Below are 16,394 nucleotides of genomic sequence, written 5' to 3'. Positions count from 1 at the left end.
GACAGTGCACAGAAATCTGGAAAGGCCAGCTGTGTGACTGAGAGAAGGACCTTAAAGCTTGGGCTATGATTGAAGCAGCATTGCCTTAATTTTACCTTATAAAAAACAAAATCCCAAGGGTGAATTTTGAGGAAATTAAGTTGTTTTTAAAATAATTTATATAGAGAGTCAAAGGTTCAAGAACAGTCAAAATACTCTTAAATTTTAAAAAGGTAAGATTTGTTCAACCAGTTATTATGACTTATTATAAAAGTAGAATAATTAATACCATGTAGTATAGGCACAGAGATAAACTTATGACCAACAGAACAGAATAGAGACCAGAAAGAGAGCACACATATAACCAGCGGAAATACAGATGGCTAGGAACAAGAATACTATCAAATAAATGATGCTGGACAATGGCTTCATCATGTAAAACAAAAATTTTAATTGGTTCCCTATCCCACACCACCTATACAAGCCAATTTCAGATTAATTAAACCTTGGGCTAGAAATAAAATGCAAGAAATAAAATTTAGAAAAGCAATAAATAAAATTAGAAATGTTTAGGAGAAAACACAAAATATTACATTAATTGAAGTTTTCTTTAAAAATACAAAAAAAAGGAACCATAAGGAAAAATATTGATAAATTTGACTATATTAAAATGTTTACTAAATTATTGGGGTGACATTGGTTAGTAAAATTATATAGATTTCAAATGTACAATTCTGTAATACACCATCTATAGATAACATTGTGTGCTCACCACCCAGAGTCAGCTCTCCTTCCATCACCATATATAGTAATGGCTTGGTTTGGGAGCATAATTCATTTTGGAAACAAACTACTCATATTGCAAGACATCGTTTGTTTACCACGTTAAAATGTATTAGAAATAATATTACTCGCAATCCAAGGTTTTACTGTATTTGATCCCTTTTACCCTCATCTACCATCCCTCTCCCCCCTTACCCTCTAAACTGTTGTCTGTGTCTATTTTTGTTTCTTTGTTTGTCTTGTTCATTAGTTGCTTTCAGTTTTATATCCCACATATGAGTGAAATCATGTGGTTCCCAACATTTTCTGTATGACTTATTTCACTTAAGATGATAATCTCAAGATCCATCCATGTTGTCAGAATTGGCAGTATTTCAACTTTTCTATGGTTAAATATATGCTAATATATACATATAATCACTTCTTCATCCAATCATCTATCGAAGGACACTTTGGTTGTTTCCATGTATTGGCCACTGTGAATAATGCTGCAATAAACATAGGAGTACATATATTTTTATGGATAAATGTTTTCAGATTTTGGGGGTAGATACCCAGAAGAGGGATTGCTGGGTCATATGGTAATTCTGTTCTTAATTTTTTGAGGAAACCCCACACTGTTTTCCACAGTGGCTGAACTAATTTACATTCCCACCAGCAGTGTATGAAGGTTCCTTTTTCTTCACAACCTCTCCAACATTTATTATTTATTCTGTTGATGATAGCCATCCTAACAAGTGTGAGGTGATATCTCATTGTGGTTTTGATTTGTATTCCCCTAATAGCTAGTGAAGTTGAGCATGTTTTTCACATCTGTTGGCCATTTGTATGTCTTCATGGAAGAAGTGTCTGTTCAGATCCTTCACCCATTTTTTAATTGGATTGTTTGTGTTGTTATTGAGTTTTGTGAGTTCCTTATATATTTTGGATATTAGCTCCTTATTGGAAGAGTTGTTTGCAAATATCTTCTCCCATTCAGTTGGCTGCCTCTTTGTTTTGTTGATGGTTTCTTTTGCTGTGCAGAAGCTTTTTAGTTTGGTAGAGTCCCATTCATTTATTTTTGCTTCTACTTTCCTTGCCTTTGAGGTCAAATTCATAAAATCCTCTCTGTATTAAAATTTTAAATATCTATTCTTAAGAGCATCAGGAAGAAAGTAAAAGGGAAATATCATAAACTTGAAGAAGGTATTTGCAACACAAGACTCAATAAAAAATAGAATACAGAATGTGTTTTAAAAATACAAGTCAATAAGAAAAAATAGCAAAAAATGATTTTAAAAAACCCATCATAAGCAGGTATTTCAATTTCATGGATAGGAATCACAAATGCTAAATAGACACATGAAAACTTGTTCAACTTCATTAGTAATCACAGAAATGCAAATTAAGACCACAATGAAATACTATGTCATAACCACTAAATGTACAAAAATACAGATCCAACACTGCCTAACATTGGTAAGGACTTGAATCAATAGATATTCATACACTGCTAGGGGGAATGTAATCACTTTGGAAAAGAATTTGACATCATCATGTCAAGTTAAATATTGTGTACCCAAAGACCAAGAATTCCACAACTAGGTATACACCCTAAAAAAATTATTGTACATGTATATTAAGAAAATGAATAAGAACATTTATCACATTATCATTCATATAGGCAAAACAATGGAAAAAGCTTAAAATTTCCAGTAATAAGAGAGTTACTAAATTAATTATAGAATAGTCAAATAATGAAATATTACATAGACTAAAAATGAATGAAGTACAGCTACCCGCAAATATATAAATATATTTTAAAAACATAATGTGGAATGAAATAAGCAACACACTCAACACTATAGCCTGATGCAAATATTATAATGCTCAAACCCAAGAAAAACCATACAACATATTGTTAGGGAAACATATAATTAAAAACTAAACTACTTTTTAAAAAAGTGAGGGAATGGGTTCAGGAAAGTAGTAATGTGTGAGGAGGAAAGCATAGAGATGAGTTTGGGGAGAATCACTCTATTATAAGGACAAATCACTGGTAGAGTCATAGGTATTTATTTTCTTACTATGCTATATAGCTTATATAAATGTCACTATGATTTTTATACATGAATTATTATATATTTTTTAAATTTTCTAACAGATTTACTACAAGAGAAAAATGAAATCAAATCCAAAGATAATTACAATATGCATTTAGGCATATTTAGCACTTTACTTTTCTCCTGTATTCAATTTTATATTCCTTAGTGCTTTTAAAAAGATTTTTATTAATATATAGCTAACATACAATATTATATCAGTTTCAGGTATACCCCATAGATGTTTAACATTTATATACCTAAAGAAGTGATTACCATGATAAGTCCAACAACCATCTGATACCGTACCATATTATCACAATATTATTGACTATATTCCCCATGCTGTACATTACATCCCCATGACTTATTTGTGTTATACCTGGACATTTGAATCTTTTATTTCCCTTCACCTTTTTTTTTAAATTTTCAATTATACATGACATTCCATGTTATTTTATATTAATTTCAGGTGTACAGCATAGTGGTTAGACATTTATATAATTTAGGAAGTGATCCCCCTGACTAGTCTAGTACCTACCTGGTACTATACATAGTTATTACCATATTATTGACTATATTCCCTATGCTTTACTTTGCAACCCCATGTCTATTTTGTAGCTAACAATTTGTACCAATTCTTAATCCCTTCACTTTTTTTCACCCTGCCTCCAACACCCCTCCCATCTGGCAACCATCAAAATGTTCTCTTTATCTATGAGTTTGTTTTTGTTTTGTTTGCTTGTTTATTTTGTTCTTTAGATTCCACATATAAGTGGAATTACAATGCATCTGTCTTTCTCTGACATACTCCAGTCAGCACAATATCTTCCAGGTCCATCCATGCCCCCGCAGATGGCTAGAACCCATTCCATTCCATGGTTGAGCAATATTCCACTGTATATATGTACCACCTCCTCTTTATCCATTCTTCCATTGAGGACACCTAGGCTGCCTCCACATCTTGGCCATTGTAAACAATGCTGCAATGAACATACAGATGCACATGTCCCCTCAAAGTAGTGTTTTTTTTTTGTTTTCTTTGGATAAATACCCAGAAGTGGGATTACTGGGATTCTTTTTTTGTCTCTTGTTATAGCTTTTGTTTTAAAGTCTATTTTATTCTGGTATAAATATTGCTATACCAGCAATTTTTTTTTAATTTTCATTTTCATGAAATACCTTTTTCTATTTCTTTATTTTCAGTCTGGGTGTGTCTTTCGAACTGAAGTGAGTCTCTTATGGGCGCCATATGTAAGGCTCTTATTTTCTTATCCATTTGGCCACCCTATCTTTCCAATGGAGCATTTAATCCATTTACATTTAAAGTAATATGTTGATAGTATTGCCATTGTAGTCATATTTTTTATCTTTTTGTTCCCCCCATCTTAAAGTAAGTTTCCTTGTAATACTGGTTTGGTGTTGATGAACTCCTTTAGCTTTTTCTTCTCTAAGAAGCTCTGTATCTGTCCTTTAATTCTAAATGATAACTTTGCTGGGTAGAGTAATCTTGGTTGTAGGTCCTTGCTTTTCATCACTTTAAATATTTTGTGCCAATCCCTTCTGGCCTGCCGTTTCAATTGAAAAATGAGCTGAAAATTTTATGGGAACTCCCTTGTAGGTAACTAGCTGTTTTTTCTTGCTGCTTTTAAGATGCTTTCTTTGGCTTTAATCTTTGACATTTTAATTATGATGTGTCTTGGTGTGGGCCCCTTTGGGTTCATCTTGTTTGGGGCTCTCTGCTCTTTCTGGACTTGTATGTCTATTTCTTTCACCAGGTTAGGGAAGTTATCTAACATTATTTCTTCATATATGTTTTCAATTACTTGCTTTCATTCTTCTCCTTCTGCTACCCCTATGATGCAAATGTTGGTAAATTTGATGTTGTCCCAGAGGTCCCTCAAACTATCCTGAATTTTTTAGATTGTTTTTTCTTTTTGCTGTTCTGATTGGGTGTTTTTTGGTACTTATCTTTTCAATTGCGATTTGATCCTCTGCTTCATGTCATCTACTGTGGATTCCCTCTAATGTAGTCTTCATTTCAGTTGTTATCTTTATTTCTGACTTGTTGGTTTTTATGTTTTCTAGCTCTATTTTTATGTTTCCTATCTCTTTGTTGAAGTTCTCACTGAGACAATTCAGTATCCTTATAACCAGTGTTTTGAACTCTGCATCTGGTAGATTTCTTGTCTCTATTTTGTTTAGTTCTCTTTCTGGTGCTCTCTGTGTTCTCTTATTTGGGACATGTTTCTTTGTCTTCCAATTTTGGCTGCCTCCCTGTGATTTTATCTATGTATTAGGTATAGCTGCAATGCCTCCCAGTCTTAGTAGAGTGGTCTTATGTAGTAGGTGTCCTGTGGGGCTCAGCGGCACAGTCTTCCTGGTCACTAGAGCCAGGTGCTCCAAGTGTGTCACTTGTGTGGGTTGTGTGTGCCCTCCTGTTGCAGTTGAGTCTTGGTTGCTGTTTGCACATCAATAGGAGGGATTGATCCTCAGGATGATTGGTTGTGAGGACTGGCTGTGACTACAGTGGAGGAGCTGCTGTGCAGAATTGACTCTATGGAGCAGGATTTGCTGTAACACAGCTCTGGTGCCTTCCCAATCTGCCCTGTGTGTGTGTTGTCCTTAGAGGTGGCCGGGTGATGCTCCAGCTCAGTACAGAGCTGGCCACCCAGTGTGCCAGCCCCAGAGCCTTCTGAGGGGGGCCCTGACAGGCCAAGTTCAGCTGTAGCCTGTGCCTTGCTCGGGGCCACCTAGCAGGAACCACACAGCAATCTGAAGATGGCCACCTTTGAGGGGCTTTGAGAGGCCAAGCTGTGAACCGAGGCTGGTTGCCACTAGTGCTTGTCTTAGGTCTTTTCACCAAGAGTTACAGGACATACTGAAGTCTGATACTGCTTGTTTGGGCTTTGTGAACCTTTAAAAGATTTTAGGAAAGTCCACAATATGAGTCAAGACAGCAAGAGCCATTTGTATAGAAAAACCACTGGAAGCAGCTTGGGTGGGATAGAACATTGGATGAGGTAGAGTCTTAGAGAATCCTGAGGGCAGGGAAGATGAACGATGTTAGCCAGGGTGCTGGTGCCTGTGTCTGCATGACTGAAGTGGGGCGGGGGCTCAAAAAAGAAACAATGGATTCTGCCAGCACGTCTTTCTGGGAAAAAGCTGCCCCTCCAGTCCTCACTCTGAAGCCAGACAATTCAGCTCCTACCCATATGTTCCTGGCACCTTTCCAGCTGCTGCCCCAATGCTAGAGCTCAGAGCAAGTGAGTCCCATGGCAAGTAAGTTCTTGTGCAGTCCATTGAAGAAGAGTGCCTGGGACTGCAGCTGCCAACCTTCTCACTCATCCACAATCTCCTCTGTTTCTCACCGCCAGAAGTTATGGGGGCTTCTCTCCCCAGCACTTGAACCCTGGGCTGGGGAACCTGATGTGGGGCTGGCACCACTTGCTCCTCCTGAGGGGACCTTCGCAGCCAAGATATCTCTTCCAATTTTTAATGGTAACACGTGGGTGTGGGGCCAGCTCAGTCTGCATCTCTGCCCCTCCTACCAGTCTTGAGGTGGTTTCTTCAGTATGTCCTTAGAGGTAGGACTTCAGTTCAGCTATACTTCAAGTGATTCTCAATGATGTTGTTCTGTAGTTTAGTTTTAATTTTGAGGTGGTTGTGAGAGGAGGCAAACTCAGTATTTACCTACTCTGCCTTCTTGACCAGAAATCAGTATTTTCTTAAATACACATATTTTAAACCTAATGCTTTTCTGCCTTTGTCTTATAAGACAGCATTTTGTTCAAGAAGTTCAGGAGTAGAATAGTTATGGGAGGGGAAAATCAAAGGACACTTTGAGGTACAAAGCAGTTCTAAAGAGACAATCTGATCTGTCACCAGATGATAAATTAAACTTCACTTTGTCCGATTGGAAAGTACCATCGTCATAGATTCTGGTTGTTCAATCTAGCCTAACATTTTGAGTGTAGGTTACAAAGTCCTGCCATTTCTAAAATTTTAACTTCAAACAGGCTCTACTACCCTACAAAGTAGAACATTATGGTAAAATTTGTTTCTGTAATTTACTACTCACTATGATTTAACAAAACTCACCTAAAATGGTGGAAGACTCCTGAAGAAAATGTGCTTGCCTCTGGATAATAAATAAATTTAAGTTCTAATTTTATTTTTGGTAGTTATTCAGTAGATTCCTTTTTTTTTACACTTTAGTCTCTTCCAATTTATGCAAAGACCTCTGTTAATTTGGATTGAAAGCACTTCAGCTAACTCTATTTTGATATGATAGCCTTCTCAACCAGTGATATTTGATCTGTTTCTTATATCACATTCTCTTCCTAGTGCCAGACCTCTTCAGTAGATCCTAAAGAATGAGATTATAGTGGAAATAACACAGAATTTAACAAGTTAGAACGTGAGTTTAAGTCTGATTTACTTACTTAAGCTTTATGAACTTTGACTTATCCGAAAAAGTGGAGAAAATAATTGTCATAGTTAGGACATTTTTGTTTGCAATTATATTCAACTTGTTTTCAAACTCAACTCATAATAGCTCAAAGAACAAATTTAGAAACTTCACATTGCTGGAAATTCAGAAGTCAGCACAATTAGATCCAGAAGGTCTTAAGTCTCTTTCTCCATTCCTCTTCTCTGCTTCTCTTCAAATTTTCACTTTCTTATGCAAACAAACTGTCATCATTTGGTGGGAAAAACTACTTCCAATTAACTCAGAGTCACAATATTCTTTTAAAAAGGACAATTTTCTTACTCAACATCTGATTGGTCTTTCTTAAGGCATATGCTCACTCCTAAGCCAATCACTGCTTCTGAAAAGATGGGCTGTTATAACTGGTCTACTTGAGATCAGCTGCTAACCTCTGAGAACAAAGGAGAGGATATAATGATTGACAGATTCATTTGTTTTGGTCACTTTGACAGGGCACTTGTTTTGGATAATAGCAGATCCCCACAGCACATAGGGGTGGTGTCCAGACAAAAATATCAACTTTCCACTACAATAATAATTCCTCTAGATAGCATTTTATGCAGGCTGAAAATGAGACAGAATGCTTTGTATATTGTAACCTACATTAAATCTTTGGTTAAAAATACTTTTATTAGGGCCAGCCGAGTGGCGCGATGGTTAAGAACTGGCTTGGGACACCAGAGGGCCCCGGTTCGGATCGCACATATGAGGGCTAGTGACACTGCCCTCTACAGCTAAGATGCTGAACAACAGCTCAACCTGGAGCTGGGCTGCCTTGTGACGATGACGACAGTGTAGGCTGCAGCCCCTGCTGCAGCCCCTGCTGCAGTGGGTTGACATGGGCTACCGTGTGTAGCCAGCAGCCAGCGTGAACAGCCAGCAGCCACAGTGAGTGGCCGTCCAGAAGCCGGCGACTGATCTGCCTCACCCGGGAAGAGCGCAATGATGGTGTCAACTTGGGCCAGTGAAGCAACATCCTCCACAACTAGACTGAAGAACAAAAACCACAGCAACTTGTCTGTTCCCCTTCCCCCAATTCCCCAGCACTGTTGCCATCCCCCCAATTCCCCAATAAAAATTTTTTTTAATCTTTATAAAAAAATATAATATTTTTATTTAAAAAATTAATATGAAAAAATTAAAATAGAGGAACATAAGATCATATTAGAATAATGCATCTGTTCAAAACAAGCAAAACAAGTCATTTTTTGTGTAAAACTGAGAAAATTGTATATTATTTACAAAGCAAATTATCTGCAAAATGAAAGAAATAATATTGGGTTGTCGGAAAAGTCATGATGTATTTTTTCTATGTTTTTCGTTGCAAAAATGCATCATGACTTTTCTGACAACCCAATAGCTTTATGTATAATATAATTTTTTTGAGAAATAACAGCCACAATAAAATCCCCAGTGTCTTTATATATCTACAATAAGCTAAATGTCCCATTTTTTATGAAGAACTAAATGTGCTCAGGGGTGTAAATGTGTCACAATTGCTTAGCTTAATGGGTGTGAAGTAAATGCACTCTTTTCTAGAGGGAAAATCTTTTCTAAAGATCATTGTAACATTTGCAAAACTAGGCACATTTTTATAAAATTGGACAGTTGGAAGTGACCTGCAAAGCTCATCAACCCTCAGCCATGGCTTTAGAATGACAATGGAAACACTCCAGGGAAATAACTATCTTGAAAGAGGTTTCTGAAATGACTTCTAGGGAGAGTCTCTCAGGGGAATCTATGTTTCACACAATAAATCAAGGTCCACCTTCACCTCTTTCCTTTAGGCTGCCAGCAAATAATTGGATTACACTGGAGCTACTTGGGCAGTGGTTCCCAAACCTGACAATTCATCAGAACCACTTGGGAAACTGTAAAATACAGATTTGGGGGACTTACTCTAGACTTACTGAATTAGGGCCCAGGAATCAGGTTTTTTTATTTTGTTTTTAAGCTTTGCCCATGTATCTTTATTCAGCTACTTTGATCCAGGCACTGACTTTGCGGAATCACAGAGTTCATGATTAAGGAGATATTTAATCATGACTCTTAGATGCCATTGCCAAGAGAAATCTGTCTACCCTTGTATCAGGCTCTGGAGAAGAAATAAAAAGGTGTTTCAACTTTTGAAACTCTAACTGTATGAAGGAAGTTCATGACTCTACATTTTCTAATTTTACTTTCATAATATTTATGCTAATACTCTGATTATTGACCTTTAGATCAAGTTCTTTGCAGAGGTAGTAGGTTCCCTATTACTTGCTCTGGATATTGGAAAGTGCTAGAAAAAGAGATTATGATAAGGAGGAGACAGAATAAGTAGATAAGCTTTTCCATCATTTTGAATTAGAGAGAATTTTCTGAATTTATTAAGAGTGGCACCATTCTTTTTGAAAAGGTTATCAGTTCACATCCAGATGATGAACTATCATGCAGTTAAGGCAGGCTGTGAAGAATTTTAATGAGACCAGACTCTATAAAAGGTTTTGCACCCTGATCTTTTCTTATTGCATTGCATCATAAGCATTTTCCATGCAGTTATAATTCTTCACATCTATATTGGCGTACATATGGTATGTATGTAGCATATGCATATCATTATCTGTATACAAATGCATCAGAGTACTAGCATATTAGCAGTGGTAGGATTATAGATAATTTTAACTTTATTTTTTGTGTATTTTTCAAATTTTCTACAAATTTTCATATAAATTGAAGAATTTTTTTAAAAATACACACTTTAGAAAGTATAATGCTTTTTGCATTTTTCTCAACATCATTGAAACAAAGAAGTCATACAGCAGCTTATACTTAGAAAAATAAAGTATGAACTTTTACCTAACAGGGAAAGTTTCCAGGAGGAATTAAGATGGACCGTTCATTTACTGATTTGTAATTGGAATTTATCTGACTTAAATCAGCCCCCTCATTACTCTCTTTTAGTAATTATTCCTAAAGGGATATAGTACTTTTAAAAACAGGGAAAATACTATTAAAACACCTTTGAAGCCCGACCTTTGCATTAGAAGGAACTGTTTTACACTGGATAGTCTGTTATTAGAGATGCAAAATAGAGCTGCCTTTGCTCTGACTTTATTATTGTATCTTTTGATACGGTTCTTACATTTTGCTTTTTCTTTATCATGGACTTCCTCTCTTCAGACTCTTGACACAATTTTACTAGGATCGGCTCCAGAATATGAATTTATGTCCTACATTTAATATTATCCATCCTCATCAACCCTAACCAGAAACCTCCTAAGAGGATGAGTTTCTACCCCATCTCTTTGCCTGGGAGGTAAAAATGGTAGCTCTTTTTCCTGATGACCAATGAGCAGTCTCAATATATCTACCCTTGGCACACCCAATTAAATAATTACTTAGGATTCTACCACCACCAAGCCTTCAATATGCCCAGATTCACACTGAGTACTCCAAATAAGGTATAGCTGATGGAAAGTGTTTATTACCACACCCAAATGGACCAGATGTGGTTTCTTCATCACCATTATCATCACCACCACCACCACCACCACCACCAAGATCATCTGTTTTATATATTGCTACACCCCAAGTACCAGGAATAGTGCTTCCCATAAGGGGCGCTCAAACACATTTATGAAGTGAATGAATGAGTAAATGAACCACACAGAAATATGAAACTGAAAATAGAGAAATATGTGTTCTTTACAAAGGTGTTTACATGATTTCATGCAATGATACACCTGTCAAGTCAGATTCACTAATAAGCACCACCACTCACCTGTTTTCATGAAAGCGATTGATACAGACTAAGGCTTGAAGGCATTCTAATGTCCTTCATTTATTTTTCCAACAAATATGTTTTAAGTGCCTGCTCTGGAACTACCAGCTAATTGGGGAGAAAAAGGGACATCAGGAAGAAGATAAATAACCATGATAGGCAGATTGAGATGCAATAGGCCAAGTCATAGATATCCCAACTACTTAGAAGGGGAAGTGATTAATTTAGGAATAAGGATAGTTGGCATGGTTTTCTGTAGGAGGTGAAATTTAAATGAGTCTCACAAAAATGGGTGGGACTCAAACAAGCAGAAAAAGAAAAAAGAGACATTTCATGCAGGGGCATGGAATAAGTAGACTTAAAATAAGAAATCTGTACATTCTGTTCAGGAAACTAGAAGAGCAGTGTAAGGAGAAAAGTTTGGGTTTAGAGAGAGCAGGCAGACTGTAGATTTTGCTTCAATTTTCATCTTGTTGTGTCTTATAAATATAAAAGATTTCAAACTTATGAGAAAGTACAGAAAGTTATATAACAGACATCTATAAGTCCACCATAGACTTCAAACAGATGTTAAAGTTTGGCATATGTGCTTGATTCTTGGGCATTTTTGAAAGGCATGATTTTAAATTTGGATTCTACAGGCCTGGCCTGGGCTTTTCAAGCTGGAAATAGGCAGCAGGTTGAATGGCTAATGCAACACCATGGGGTCATCATGAGGTGTTTTCTTGATCTCACGAAATATTCAGAGATTGAGGAGGTAGGAAACAGTGAATATAGTAATATTCTCAGTAAATACTCTTAAACATTTTAATATTCTTCAATACTTAACACATTATGGAGGTAAATGAAAGACTGATGTAAACTTCTAATTAAAATTAAAAAGATCAAAAAAAAAATGTCACCTGCTGCATCCATCTGAGGGCTACATTCCTAGAACCCATGCCAAGTGTGAGCTCCTCATTCCCCACAAAATACCCATTTTTCTTTAGAAATGCTTCTATGAAGAAAATATAAGACGTTCTCTTCCAGACCATAGGGTTCTGCTGAAATTTTCCCTAATATGCGGCTTAACATTCTAAATATTGTAATTATATTGCTTGCAACTTAAATTGACCATCATTAATTGGTCCATCAAGGAAGAATGTGCCAAAGCCATGCGATCTTCCGGAGTTTTCACCCAGAGGCAAATAAAGATTGCTTCCACTGAGTAAACTATAAAAGAATGGCAGAAGATTAAAAAAAATGTTGCATTTTTATTTTGTCACAAGTCAGGTGTGCTCAGTTTATCAGTTACTTACATGAAATTTCAGGCAAGCAGTTGGTCTTCTCCCTCCTGCAGGAGGGCTCAGCTTTCCAGGATGATATGAACGGCAACGAGGGAAATGGAAGCAAACAGGCAGCTCAGGTTGCTCCAATTCTGGGTCAGCTTGCACAAATGAGCTTGCGTTTCTGACTTGCCCTGTCCACAGCATCCTCCAGGCCCAGATGTCAGTCATGCAAACTAGATTATACAATGAGAAAAAACAGCCATGTAGTTTATTAATAACAGTGCCCTCACCAGAATCAGTGGGAGAACAGGGACCTCAGAAGTTATCCAACTCTCATACTTTGAGTTATAGGGATCATGGTGTATTGCTTAAGATTATGAGATCTGGAGACTGAGTTCAGAGACCCAGCTCTGCCACTTACTCTGAGCTTCAGTACCTCCTTTGTAAAATGGAAATATTTTATCCCTTATAGGATTGCTACAAGGACTAGATAACTCATTATACATAATGTGTTCAGAAGAGTGCTTCATGTTATGTGCTCAATTAATGCTATTTTTATTATATATTAATATGAAACCAAGAACTCTTCCTTCCAGTCTATATTTCTTGTTTTGAATCCGGTCAGATTTCTGCTCAGTATCACCCCTAGGCAGTCTCTTTACACCATCTACTTACTTCCATGCCCAAACTGGGTCGATATAGCTAAGTCCTTGTGACACGTTAAGGTGGCCCAGTGGCATTGGCTCTCTTGTTTGGTGCTCTTGCTGCCCTTCCTTATAATAACTCTAATAGCAGTAATACATTTCCTTCCAAGTATGTAAAACATATGTGAAAGATTTATACCTTGAAACATTAGCCTGTTCTGTGCATTTTCTCTTATACTGATACTTCCTAGTCAACACTGAAACAGAACTAAAGATGTAAATAAATTGCCAACCTCAGTGCCAGATGCAGTTTCCCTTCAAAGAGACATTCTTTCAGGGCATTTTACCTCTGGGATGATACAGTTGGGAGGAGAGAGAAGATAGAGAAGCAATTTTTAAAAAGTAGAGAAGTAGCATGGCTTGGGTGGATAAGGAAAAACAGCCACACTGTGCAAGAAACACAAAGGATGCCCCATCTTAGAATGTGGCTCATACTCATTTTTTATAGGCCTCATGTCGTGTAATCCTGACCCTCGATAAGGAGACAAATGTGTGTCATTGCCTAAAGGATTTGTATGCTGATAGAGCTGATACTAAACTGAATTAGTGGGAATCATTCCTGTGAGAAGGAGACACAGATTAACTTCTGTGATTCAATTTATATAAAAATGGAAGAGCCCAAAAGTTTAGCATCAATTGCATCCTAAGGAAACCAGGTTGTGTTGAACTGATCTCTGTAAATTTCACCATTGTGTATATTTCGAGTTACTGCACAGTTTTCCCCAGAGATCAGGTCTTTTTGCTCAAATTTAAACATATTAATTTTATTATGTTTCATATGTCATTATTTTGCTCCCAAACAGGAAGTTCCTACATGGGGCTGAAAGAAACAGAAAACTCAGCCCTGATGATACAGACTTTGGAATCATCCATATAGAACAACTATTTGGAGCCATGAGAATAATTGAAATATTGGAAAAGAGAGTAAAAGGGGAGAAAAGCGGATGATCAAGGACAAAGTCTTAGGAACTGCCAAGTTTATTTGCATGAGAACAAGAAACAGAAGCACTTTTAGGAGAGAGAGTAATTAACTAAAGATGTAGAGAACAAGAAAGCATTGAAAGGATATCAAATAAGGAGGAATTGGCCAACTGAGTTAATTGTTTGAAGCAGGAAGAAATATGGGACGGAGAAAAAAAGAACTTCTGGATTTACCTAATAGGAATTTGCCAGTGATGTTCAAAGAAGCAGTTTTAATAAAGTGCTGGCAGGAAATAGCTGATTACGAGAAGCTGAGGAAGGTGACTGTTCTGCTTCCAGGGAGCAGTGAGACAGTGCTGGGCATAGATCCATGGATTCTAGTCAGAGATTCTGCCTTCTTTATCTATTGAGCCGCAGGTACTGAGGCCATTCACTCAGATTTATTCAGTCCAGATTTTCTACTGAGCCAGCCTCCACCAGGGAAAGAAGTACACTGGTATTTCCTGAGGAGAGTTTTGAAATTAATTGTGGGGTAATAACGTCATGTATCTGGGTCTCAGGAGTGTGTTTGCATGGAGCTATGGCCTCTCTGAACTCCCACCTTCTGGCTTTAACTCTGTTACTAGGATTGAGCTTTGGGATTGGCATTCCCATTTATCCACTGGTATTGATCCTGTCCTGAATCTCAGCACCACCTGTCTGGGAAGCTGACATTCAGACTAACCTTTGCAGCACCTTTGTCAAGGGTCTAGATTCTGTTCCCAAGCTCTGGTGGGATTCGTGGTTCAAAAGGGCAGCCACCTAGAAAGAAGATACTGCCACCCACCTGACTTGAATTTTTATCATCATTTCCTAGAATTTCTAGAACCGGTCCCACTTTGAGATTAATCACCATTTCTGTTACATACAACATATTAGCATAAAAGAATCCTCCCCACTCCCACCTACCCCCTTCTGACTAATATGATCTGTCACCAGCAGTCCTGCCACTCTGATGGACTTCAATCCCTCGGCTTATGTTCTAGATCACCATCTGTGTTTATGAAGCTTTTCTTTTTTGGAGATTGTTTGGATACTCTTCTCTGGCTTACAAACGCATCCTTACTTCCAAGGCACATAGAACATGCACAAGTATACACATGACACACACAACCTCTGATGTTAGGCGATCCTTTCATGCTTGTGCTTCCCATAGCTTGGGACAGTCTTGGATCTACCAAACCTCCACCATCTGGGCTAAACCCCAACCATAATCTCCCAACACCCCAAGTTAGGAAGAGGGAATCAGACGCAACCTTAGGTTACAATAACAGAAACCTACTGTCCAGAGGAAGGAAAACAAGAATCTCACGTTAGTGGGTACTGCAGAAAGACACATGAGCGCTGAATTTCATTTTGAGTGCATTTTAACCTTGGTGTTAATTCTCATAAAGCTCTAGCAATAATTACCAAACAAGAAACCTGACAAACCCAATGTCTTCATTAGAAAAAAATTACAAATATTTATTCTATAATAAGATTATGTTTTAACTGTGAAGTCTGATTGAAAGCAACTGTGGAAAACTACACTTGAGATCAACTGATCTCTAATATTCCTTCTAGGTCTTAAAGTTTGAGAGCTCAAAAACATTAAACTTTCCCTCAACCCCTCTCAGGTCCTAATCACTTTTCACATATTTTTTATCTCTCACATACATTTATAAAAGAAAAAATATATAAACCATTCCATCTTCCAAATTCAGGAGATCTGCATCTAATATATGGTGTGGCTTCTCCGTGACACACTGCATCAACTTGATAGCTGTTTATTAAGTTCATTCAGATCTCACTTCTGAGAGTCAGACAAGTCTTTCCTCAAATCATGGCTCTGTCATTTACTGACTATGTGACTTTGGGCAAATTATTAAACCTCTTTGAGGGACTAACACATATTGCTAGAGTGAGGAAACAAGTATGGAGTACTCTTACTTCCTAGTCTCTTTAATAAGTAGAAGGATCAACAGCTAGAAATAGCAGGAAGACTAACTTAGTTTGGTCTTTTAGTACCAATACCTTGATTTTCCCTTGGGGGACCACCGTCATGTTTTCCCAGTACTGTAGTTAGAATGAGGCTGGCCCTGTGGCCTGACCCAGGGCTGCCCAGTGAGAGGGCTGTGTTCCCTTGGGAGCATCAGAGACAAGGAATGTCAGCCCAGGGCTTGATAGAACTATTGGGGAAGAGATACTCACTTTCCATTGGTCTTATGAAGCTAAAGTGGGAGAAGAGGCTCTGAGAAAAAGTCAAAAGAGAGAAGCACAGAGCTGAGAGATTTCTGAGGACTTTTTTGAATACCTCCAGCCAGCCATTCCTCATGGGGGGTACAGGGGGTGAGGAGTGTGTGTGGGGGGGTGGCTTTGTAATTG

The sequence above is a fragment of the Hipposideros armiger genome, unplaced genomic scaffold (assembly GCF_001890085.2).
Source record: "Hipposideros armiger isolate ML-2016 unplaced genomic scaffold, ASM189008v1 scaffold_348, whole genome shotgun sequence".
Classification (NCBI taxonomy): Eukaryota; Metazoa; Chordata; class Mammalia; order Chiroptera; family Hipposideridae; genus Hipposideros; species Hipposideros armiger.
This window is presented reverse-complemented; position numbering follows the sequence as displayed.